At 61.8% G+C, this 11,047-nt stretch overlaps 1 long non-coding RNA gene across 2 annotated transcripts; it reads right to left on the bottom strand.

The window, feature by feature from the left end:
* Positions 1-1,181: 1,181 nt before the first annotated feature.
* Positions 1,182-7,690, bottom strand: LOC140607794 (uncharacterized). Of its 2 annotated transcripts, XR_012009697.1 has the most exons (4): positions 7,304-7,690; positions 5,462-5,596; positions 2,798-3,076; positions 1,182-1,503 (listed from the first exon to the last, which is right to left on the bottom strand). It is a non-coding gene; the product is annotated as an uncharacterized lncRNA (long non-coding RNA). The 2 variants fall into 2 exon arrangements; XR_012009696.1 differs by lacking the exon at positions 1,182-1,503 and having other exon boundaries at positions 2,208-3,076.
* Positions 7,691-11,047: the final 3,357 nt, after the last annotated feature.

Genomic DNA, 11,047 nt, shown 5'->3' with positions numbered 1-11,047 from the left:
ACCACCTCAGATCCCCTAGCCTCACCTTGTTCCTTTTTTTTTTTTTTTTTTAAGATTTTTAAATTTGTTTATTCATGAGAGACAGAGAGAGAGAGAAGCAGAGACACAGGCAGAGGGAGAAGCAGGCCCCATGCAGGGAGCCGGACGAGGGACTCGATCCAGGGTCTCCAGGATCACGCCCTGGGCTGAAGGTGGCACTAAACTGCTGAGCCACCTAGGCTGCCCCCCCCTTTTTTTTCCGCATTTCAAGTCCAACCTCCAGGCTCCTCCCATTACGCCCTGGGGCTGCTCTGCTACCCTTGGCGTGGGAGATAGTGAAGGACCAACCTGGTGCGCACAAACCTGGAACCAAAGTGCAGGGGAGTGAACGCACTTGGGCTTATTCTTTGGTGATGACAGATGGGAGCCGGTGGATAAACTCTTCCCAGTCCTCGTCCCCGGGGGACGGTCCCAAATCACAGTCATTATAAAGTCGCTTGTGAGAGGGTCCCACAGGCCCAGCAGTCAGAGGTGCTTTTGGTGGCAAGTGGTGGCCGGCTCAGAACCTCATCTCTGTATATATTCGCTCCCTTGTCTTCCTCGCTTCCTTTCCCCTCCCTCTCCACTGCCTGCGATCGCACCCCCTAATTAAGGAGTATCTCCTAAGCTTGGGCATCACGCTCTGTTTCTGGAGGACCCAGGCTAAGATGCACTCCCAGGTATAAACCCAAGAGAAATAATGTATAAATGCACTAAAAGGCATCCACAGTATCACTTAGAGCCGTGCTCTTCATAGTAGCCCCAGGCTGGCAACCCGTAGAACCCCAACCATAGAACGGATAAATACACCAGAGTACATTCAAATTCTGGGGGAAACGAACACAGGAAATGGGCCCTGAGCAGATGAACAGATAAACAAATTACTGCCAGGGCACCACGTACATAAATCTCATAATGCTGAGCTAAAGAAGCTGAACGTGATATTAGATTTTGGGGTGATTCCGTGTCCACGAAGTTCTAAAACAGGCAAAAATCCATGTATGATGCTGGAAGCTAAGATAGAGGTTACTTTTGGAGGTAAGGACTGAGGAGGGGCATGAGGGGGCTGCTGGGGGTGCTGGCCGCCTTCTGTGTCTTTTTCTGGACCCTGGTTATAAAAGTGTGCTCAGTTAATGAAAACCCGTTGAGCAGACCACTTAGGATTTGTGCAATGTTTTTTTTGTTTTGTTTTGTTTTTGGTATGGAGGTTCCAGGCATTTTCACAAGAAAACATTAAATGTGTCCTAAGCATGGTGGTCCTGGGCCCTAGGTCCCTGGGTGGGCCCAGATCTGCTTGGCGGTGGTTGGGGTGGGGAGTGTCTCTGAGCCTGCTCTTTCTCCGCCAGCTCCTCGTGGGCACCGAAGCCACTCAGTGCTCCCACACCTGCCCTGGCCTCAGCCCCTCTCTCCTTACTCCTTCCAGCCCAGGATCCTCTCAGGCAGCCTCGGCTTCTCCTTGATTGCCACCCTGGTCCTGATCCAAGACTTATTTTAAAAAAGAGAGAGAGAGAGAGAGAGAATGAGCAGGAGGGGCAGAGGAAGAGAATCCCTAGTGGACTCCACACTGAACATGAAGGCCACAGTGGGGCTGGATCCCGGGACCCATGAGATCACACCCTGGGCCGAAACCAAGAGTCGAATGCTCAGTCTGAGCCACCCAGGCGCCCCTTCACATGGCTAAATGTTTACAAGTTATCGATGAAACTGCTGCGGCCCAGCCCTCATGCACACCCCTGGCCGGTCCCAAAGGCCACGATCAACCCAGGGAGGGGCAGGTTGGAGCTGGGACAGCACCCGAGACCGCTGCTGGGCGTGAGCACATACCTGCGATGGGGGTGAGCCTGGTCGCCCCCTCCCTCCCACCTCATTTTCCAACCTGGGATTTCTGGACCCCCCATTCCTGTTCCCTCTCCAGAGGTCACCAGGGGGCGGAGAGTGGGGGAAGCACAGTCATGGGGAGGTGGGCCCGCCTGGTTGCTCTTCTTACGGATCAGGGCAGCCGGCTTGGTGAAAGCATCATCTCTTTTTCCGGTTTCCCAGGGTGGAGGGGGTGCCTGCCCCCTACACACACGCCTGTGTACACACACGCCCACACACATGCCCACACTCACAACTCTTAGGCCAGCATCTCCCGGTCTCGGGGCCCTCGTATCACACCTTTTCGGCTCCCACAATTCACCTTTGTTCAGTTAGTTATCAAACTTTAAAATGTTCTTTGAGACTGAACTTAAAAACAACAAAAAACCCCACTTCATGTTTGGCACTGGTGACATTGTGGCCATGGTGGTGGGGAGGGTCTATGACGGGGACCCCCCCCCCCCAGGATTAAGGGGCCGACCTGCACATTTGGTGCTTCCAGAAAGAGCGAGTGAAGAGTGTGTTTGTTGCCGCATAGGGTCCTAAGCCACTCCCTCCTGTCTCCGCTCCCAGGGCTCAGACTGCCCTCAGCTTGGCCTGCGCCCCTCTGTGCACCACGCACCCCAGGCACCTGACACTCCCCGCCGCCCCCCCCACCCCAGGGCTGACGACAGCTTCTCTGCCACCCACGCCAGGACTGCCCCAGAGTGCAAACCTAATCGCCCTCCCCCATCCTCAAGGGTCCTGGCCCAGCCCCGGGGGTGAGGGCCAACCCTTCACCGCAACCATTTAACTTATGGTCCAAACTGGGATGCACTTGAACCATGAAAGGGGTTCTGTGAGGATACCCCGGAGTAACAGGTGTCGGCCCGGATGTCCGAGCAAACCAGAACGTGTGGTCACACCCTTGAAAGCCACTGACCCCAGTCCCGCATGCTGGGGTGTTGGTCCCGCTTGGCCTGCCGTGCGTCTCCTGCACCTGCTCCTCCCTCGCGCCTTTATGCTCACAGGTGTCCGAGTCAGCCCTGCTGCCGCCTTCTTCAGGAAGCCATCCCGGATGACATGCCCCTTCTGCGCCCGCCGGGCCACCTCCGCTTGCTGCTTCTCTTCCCGCTGGGCCCGATGCTCCTCAGATGCGGAGGCCTGGCCTTACTCCCAGCCCAGAGAGTAGGGCCTCGATGACGATTCCCGGGTGTCAGACCTGGGGACCGAGACATACAGATTCTGGTCCCTGCCCTGCCACACTGGCTTCTAAATCAAATGAGTCATTTAGCATCTGTGAGGTCGAGGGGTGGAGGTGGCACATGAACATTTAGGGCCCACAGCTCTCCTGGGGCGGGGTGGGGGGTATCACTGGTCCAGACCCTGGCGTTCCTGGGCCCACCATGGGTCAGCAGAGGGAAATGGAGGGGGAGTCTGGGACTCTGCTCTTCCTGATTGTTCTTCTTGGTGATCAGGGGCAGCCAAGTTGATGAAGGCATCATCTCTTCTTCTGGTTATGCCATCTGTGTCCTCCCCCGAGGCCCCTACAAGCGTGACCCTGGGCAGCTCCTTTGGGTGGTGAGGGGGCGCTGTGGGGACAGGGACCAGCTGGAAACATGAAAAGTTGGGGTTTGGGCCTCTGCGGGTGGAAGTGGGCTGAGCCCTCCCTCCTGGTTGACCCAGGCGGCACCTCCTGGCTGCCCCCCCTTCGCTCAGGGACACCTGCGGTTCCAAAAGGTGCCACCAGAGGGCAGCTTCCGTGCCCCCGGGATGAAGGCGGTGGCCTGCCTTTCTCTGATGTCGGGACAGTCCCGCCCGCGCTGGACCCTGTCCTAGGGGGCTGGGCAGGGCAGGACGGGCCTCCTGGGCCTGGGACCCAGCTCTTCCTGGGAGCGCTGCAGTCATCCGGGAGACCGGGAAGTCCTTCCCAAGTCTGCCCAGGCTCCCCCCTGCTGCTGCCTGAGGGGGGAAGCTTGCCTCCTGGCCCGAGGTGCAGGGGAGGCCCCCGGGACTGTGGGTGCTGGCCTGGGTCACGATACTCATAGCGAAACCAGAGAGATCTCGTAGTGAAATTCATTCCGCGCAGCACACCTGCCGGGGGCAGGGCTGGGGGGGCTGGAAGGCAGGAGAGCTGCCTGCGGTGGCGGTGGCGTGGGGAGGGCCCAGGGCCTTATCTGATGGGCCCCGGCCTTTCTCACAGCTCAGTGGAGCCGCCCCGACAGGCCGACCACGGCCCGGTGGGCAGGGGCTCCCAGGCCCCGACGGCCCGGCCTCCCCACCTGCCCAACACACAGGGAGGCCGCGAGCCTGGGAAAGGCGCGGGCGGTGGAGCGGGTGCCACCGGAGGGGAGCGGGTGCCCAGGCAGGCCCCTCCGAGGCTCCGGCGTCTCAAAACACCAAGAAATGTCAAAACCAGCTGCAGAAACATTGAGGCCACCTAAGCGTGTAGTTGGAACAAACTGACGCTCTGAATGCAAAGACGAGAGTGCGCATCACCAGATACGGGTCGCATCCGGGACCCACCAGGTCCCGGGACGCTGCGGGGGGTCGTGCCACGGGCGTGGACTGTCCGTAGTCCTGTGGTGGCTTGGGGACCGCGTGCGGAACGTCTGTCCCCGGGGAGCCACACAGAGGGTCTGAGCTTGATGCCCTGGACAGGACGGCCCTGTGGCTGCCCCCCACGCCCACCCTGCACACCTAGGTCCCCCTCCTGTGGGGAAGGCGGTGGGGGGTGTCTGGCTGCCTTGGGTGGCGGAGGTGAGCCACCCTGGAGAAATAGAATCCCTCTTCTCCAAGGGATCCTGTCTGGTTGGAGCCCGCAGGGTCCTGGGTGCTTCCAGAAGGGTCTGCAGAAGGGGGAGTCTCGATGTCAGGAGGGTCTCCCTACCCTGGGCCCCTGGCCGCTCTGCTAGGACCTCCTCTCCGGGCACAAGGCACCAGCCACTCTGGGTGCTGGGCTGAGATCTCTGCCCGAGGAGGGTCTGAATGTGTCCTGCTGTCACTGTCGTGACACGAGTCACCAGTGGGGCTGGGAGCCTCCGGCCCACCCAGCACCCTTTCCCAAACGGAGATGGCATGTTTTCCTGGGACTCCTCTTACAGGGAGAGAGGGGTGTGGAGTGAGGGTCCTCAGAGCCTCAGGTGGCTCCAGCCTGCCCCTGGGGGGGTTCCCGGGGAGCCTAGCGAGGCTGGGCCAGGCCAGGGCAGAGAAACAGGGCATTGTCTGGGCGAGATGGGGCAGGCCTGAGGGTACCCCCCGCCGGAGAACTTCCAAGCGTGGATCTTCCTTCAAGGCCGGGCCTCCCTTCCCTTCCCCCGTCCAGGGGACACCCTCTCTCCACGCTGCTCAGGCAAGACGCCAGGGCGCTCCTCGTCTCCTCGTCTCCCTGCCCCCCACCTGCCCCGAGTACCTAAATCCCGTCAACCCGATCAGACTCATTGCCCTTCTATAAAAACCCTTATAATGTCTTCTTGGAAAATAGAAGCCATAGCTAGTGTAACTTATCTTCATAATTAAAAATAAAAATCCATACAACGTCCCAACTCCAAAACAAGGGAGAGATAAAAGCCGCCGGGCTGTGGCCTCTGCGGACACGGACACCTACGCGTGCCCGCCGAGGCCACCGTGTCATCCTAGGGTCGTGACTCTTCCAAACGGCCAACAGCTCTCGGTAAATTTCCAGATGAAGCAAGGTTCCGTCTGCACGAGATGTTCATGTTTGTTGCGTCCCTAGGAAACTCTGTGTTGGGAAACGGAAGAAGCTTCCAGACTCTGATTGCTCCTAACAGGGCTTTCACCCACACCAGCATTCCTTGGCCACCGCATCCGGGACGTGCTGCTGCGCCCTGCGCGGGCCTTGGCAGAACCCGGGGCCTCCGCCCGCGATGCCAGGCACCCCTGCCCCAGGTCGCGATCCTCAGAAACGTCTCCAGGCATTGCCGGGGGTCCCCCAAAGTGGCAAAATCACCCCCAGTTGGGCACGTCTGACCTACCTGAGTGTCGTATGGAAATAAATATTCACTGTGTGGGACGCAGGAGATCTCGCTGCTCTCATCCCGGGCCCCACCCGCAATGCCGATAACACCCCGTTTCCATGGCAATGTGTCCCCCCAGCCTCCCCGGTTCTGAAATGCCTGTGGGGGCAGCAAGCCACTGCTGCAGGCTTCTTGCCTGCCGGCTTCTCCAATCCAGGGCTGGGGCGCCGTGTCCAGAGGCCCCTTCCTGGGGGACCAAGACCTGCTGTCCTGGTTTGTCCCCGGGGCCCTGTCACCGCCTCCTCAAGGGCTGATCCCCCCACAGCCCCCTCATCCCGCCTCGCAGCCTCCCGCTGCTGCTCCCTAAGTCGGGCCGCCCCCTCCAGCCGCGTGGGATCCTATCTTTTCGCAAGTGTCTTTTGCTCTGGGTTACCCCGCAATCCACCTTCCTCTTCCAGAAGGAGGGGTCCTTCTCCAGGGAACCCTCCCTGAGCCGCCCCCTCCCCTGCACGGCCTGGGTCAGCCCTTCCAGCCTTTCCCCCACCCCATCCCCCGCCCCCCACCTCATCATCAGAGTCTGTCTCCAAGAAGCTGGGGTGGCTCCGTTCACTGACGACCCCCTGCCCCCCACCCAGTGGGAAGGGGGGTCCTGCAATGGGCAGGTCTTAGGGGGCAGGGGGTTACTGCGCCAGAGCGGAGCAGCTCGGGAGGGACCTGGAATCTGGAACCTGGTCTCCTTCTCCTACGGAGATGACAAGGGGGCTTTAGGGGAACATTGGAATTTCTGCAGCTGGAAGCGCCCACCTGGGGACCTGCCCCAATCCAGGTGGAAAGCAAGGGGGAGGCAGAGGGGCACCCCGATTCCTACCCGGGACCCCTTAGGGCTGGGGGCTGCTTCCAGTCTGGTCTCTGGCATCCTCCCCTGCCCCTGCCCATGGAGGCTGAACTCCCAGCAATTCAGGTATCCCCGGGGCATAGAGCACTGGGCGCGGGCGGTGACCAGAGGCACCCGGGCTGACGTTCACCTCATTTGTCACCCACACACCACCCAGGCTCAGGACACTCCTCAGCCCTGGGCAGAGACTCCATCGTGTCCTGCGGGCTCCCTGGCTGCTGGGGCACCTCAGTGAGGTGCAGGGACTGGAGGCCGGGGTGGGGTGTGGGGGTGGTCAGGGAGGGGTGCACCTGTACACAAGGCCGTGTCCAAGCCGGCAGGGCCGGGTGCTCGGCGCTGAGGGACACCTGGACCCTGGCAGGACATCCGAGGTGGACACCCTGATGCCCTGCAGCCCGAGAAGTGATCCCGACTCTGAGGGTGTTTGCCGGGACCCAGTGCCCCGCAGCTGGGAGATGGGGAGAGTGACCTCTGTCCTCCCATCCGGAGAAGGCCCATGAGGTCTGGGGGCCCGGGTCCCTGGCGCCGCCCTGTGTGCCCCATGCCTCAGTTGGTTGGGTCCGGGCACCCCGCCTACCGTGCCTTTCTCCCAGTTCCTCAGGCTCCTCTTGGTGACGCAGGCGGCCCGGCCCTGGCTCAGCTGAGGTTGTTCTTGGCCCACGGGGACATGCCCGTTCCGGGGCCGGGCCTGGCTCCCGGACGTTTTCCCCCGCCCCACTGTCCTGGAGGGTCACCTCCCTCGTGCACGGGGACTGTGCCTGTGACCTGGTGGTCCCTAGGCTGCTGGTCGGGGCGCCAGGCTCCGGGGGCCCCGCTGGCTCTCGCCCTTGGTCCTGTGCCTCTGCCCCAGAGGAGGCCCAGCCGGGAGAGAGGCCAGGGGCCAGGGGTCCTCGCACCCCGCCCTGCAGGCCCCCCTCCAGGGTAGACACCTGGGCGGGGGGGGCTGGAGGCCCCTAGCTGGCCCTGGCGGGCACCGCGAATGCATCCTCTGCCGAGAGGTGCTCAGGGACACCCCTGTGGGCCCCACGTGGCTTTGTCACGCTGTGTGGGAGGGATGAGCCCTGAGAGAGGGTGTGAGAGTGAGCGTGTGGGTGGGAGCCCCGGAGAGGAGCCGGCACAGGAGACGGGGACCGTGAGAATGTGAGTAGGTGGAGGCCCCGGGCAGGGGTGTCCTTGCTTTGGGGGGGTCCTGGTGGAGGAGGGGGACAGATCCTGGGAAGGCGGTCGGGGATCAGGACACTGCACCGGGCACACTGGCCACTAGGTGTCACCAGGCGCTCACGGGATGGAAGAGGGGCTCCAGGTGAGTGGCCCAAGCCTCTGGTCCCCCAGGACGTCCCCTCCCAAGGCCGGGGGGGGGGCACCCCCTGGGCTGTCCGAGCACCTGCTGGGGAGTGGGGCTTGTGGGTGCGATGCCCCGCGGGGAAGGGACACTCCGTGGAGGCTGCCCTGCCTCTGACTCCTGCCCACATGACACAGGCCAAGGACCCAGCTGAGGGGGTGGGAAGTAGCTCTGGCTCCCTCGCCCGCCCCGACCTGGCCCTGCTGGATCCCCCAAACCCCGCTCAGCCTTCCTCGGCCTTCCGGAGCCCCCTCAGACCCAGGCCCCAGCCGATGATGCCTTCGCCCCTTGGCCCTTGCAGGGCGCAGCAAGGACCTCCTGTGTGCCGGGCACTGGGCATCCACCTGGGCTCCACCCCACGGAGCTTTGCAGCTACAGAATGTTCAAGTCACCAAATAACCTAACCAGAGAATTTGCGATGGAGACACTCACATAGGACATAAATCATGAAGTAACCGGGAGGGCTGTGGGATTGGCAATGAGCAGGTAAAGACGGGAACAGGCAAGGGAACACCAGACGGAAGAAGATTCAGAGCGGCTGGAACAGTATGTGCAAAGGCCCTGAGGCCGGAAGAAGCCAAACCTGTTATTAGTGAAACACGGAGGCCTGTGTGGATAGGGTGCAGGGCTAGAGGTTGGGGGTGGGAGGAAACAGACCGGAAGGGGCTCTAGGCCACGTCACCTTCCTCCCCCCAAGGACACTGGGTGGGAAGAGATGCTCAGGGGCCACCCCGAGGGCAGGGTGGTGAAGCCTTCCTGCTGTGATGTGACTCAAGGGCCTGTTCCATCTGGAGCCGCTCCCGGCTGGCGAAGAGCAGGTGCCACAGCCCGTGGGGGATCTGATAGGATCCTGCCTCACATCCCAGTGGGCTGAGGAGCACATAAAACCCCAAGAGGGCCTTTCCCCACTTGGCCGAGGGCTCCCCAGAGCAGATCAGGGCAGGGCTGGTCTGTCTCAGTTCCTGGGCTCCGGGATTGTCTTTTTGGCTGGGAGCAAAGGGGTGGGGTCGGGCAGAGGGAGGGGCGCCCGAGGTGTCGTCCTGAGTCGCCCCACTGCTCCACGCCCCGCCGTGTCTCTGCACCCTTCAGGGTAAATCCAAAGACCTTCCCATGGCCGTGACCTTATACGCAGCCCCCTAACCTTGCTCCCCTGTACACCGTTCTCCGCGCCACCTGCTTGGCTCCAGACACGCGGTTCCTCAAGCAGGCGCGGTCCTGCCTCAGGGCCCCCGTACCTGTCGTTCCCTCTGCTTCGAATGCTCTTCCCGGGCATCCTTGGGCTCATGTCCTCCCCTCCCTAGAGCTGCTCAGATACCCCCTTCCCGGGAAGTTCTCTCTGTCCCTTCCTTTGCAAACCACATCCCCTACCCCACTGTGTCCCGCTTTTCTCCCGACCACCACCTGCAAGTCTGTATATGGGATTTATTTAGTTTAACAGACCCTGCGCTCGACCAGAAGCCAGTCGATCTGTCTTGTTCACTGGGGCCACACCACCTGCCATTTGTTGCACGTAGCAACAAATCCTTGCCGAACGAGTGAATGAATGAACGAATGCACGGGCACGCGTGGGGACAAACCTATCCCCAGGCCTCCAGACCTTGTCTGGCCCCGTGGGACATCCTTGGGCCTTAGCATCCGCCCACCTGGAGCAGAGCCCCCGAGGTCCCCAGGCTTCGTGATGCTCTGTGTGTCCCTGGGGGTCCCGCCACAGTCCCTGGGGGGAATTACAGGGGAGGGGTGAGGTGACCCGCGTCAGGAGCTTCCTAGGACCCACCTATGCTGGACGTGGAGGGCCAGACCGGGGCCAGGGTGGCGGAGCTGAGGCCATGGCCCTGCTTTGTGCTCCTGTGAACTGCAAATTGCAGGTGGTGGTTTCAGGCGCCCCCGCAAGTTGGGGAACGTGGGCGCCGTGATGTGCTTGACGTGTTACAGGGGGGCACCGGGGGCACCGGGGAGGATGCAGGAGGTCGTGCAGACACACACAGGCCATAGCTGTCCTGCCGTCTCTGGGGCTGGGCTGTTGGGGGGACGAGCCCTGATATTGGGGTCTCTCTCCAGGTCAAGGCCCGAGTGGTGAGGCAGCAGCTCCCTGGGGGGGGGGTGTGAAGTCAGCGCCCCGTCCCCCTAGGACACCCCGAGGCTGCCCAGCGCTGAGGGGGACCCTGCCTCTCCTTATCGCCTCTTCTGGTTTCCAAGAGGTATTTAAACCAGAACCCCCCCCCCAGGTAATACTGACCACCTAGCAGGAGGTGATGGGTTAAAGCTCGATGAGTCGTGTAAGAGAAGATCCGACTCCAGAACCCGCATAGACAGACTCCTAGGGCGGAGAGGGCACATTCGGCCTAGGGATTTAAAAACGTTTTTGGAGAAATGTCTTCAAAAGCCCAATACTTAGAAACAATCCTCTTTTGAGGAGGAGGATGAGGCAGCAGCAACTTCCTGGAGTCCCTGGAGAGACCTGAAGGGATCCCGGCGGTTCCGTGGAGCGTGGTTTGAAAACCACAGATGTCGACCTACTGCTCATTTGCAGGGGGCAACGCACTGCCGCGAGGGGTGCTGTACCCGATATTCCCGGTGAGGGTTGCTGTGGGGGGTGGGGGTGTCTCGACGAGGGTCACCGTGGGAGGGGGTTCTGGTGAAGGTCACTGCTGCGGGAGGGGGTCCCGGTGAGGGTCACTGCAGGAGGGGGTCCCAGTTAGGGTTGGTGCCGTGGGAGGGGTCCCGGTGAGGGTCAGTGTCGTGGGATGGGGTCCCAGTGAGGGTCACTGTGGGAGGGGATCCGGTGAGGGTCACTGCAGGAGGGGGTCCCAGTTAGGGTTGGTGCCGTGGAAGGGGTCCCGGTGAGGGTCAGTGTCGTGGGATGGGGTCCCAGTGAGGGTCACTGTGGGAGGGGATCCCAGTGAGGGTCGCTGTCGCGGGAGGGGGGTCCCGGTGAGGGTCACTGCTGTGGGAGGGGGTCCTGGTGGGGGTCCCGGTGGG

This window comes from Canis lupus, chromosome 1 (genome assembly GCF_048164855.1).
Source record: "Canis lupus baileyi chromosome 1, mCanLup2.hap1, whole genome shotgun sequence".
Lineage (NCBI taxonomy): Eukaryota > Metazoa > Chordata > Mammalia > Carnivora > Canidae > Canis > Canis lupus.
The sequence above is the reverse complement of the archived record's forward strand: the minus strand, read 5'-3'. Positions and strand labels throughout refer to the sequence as shown.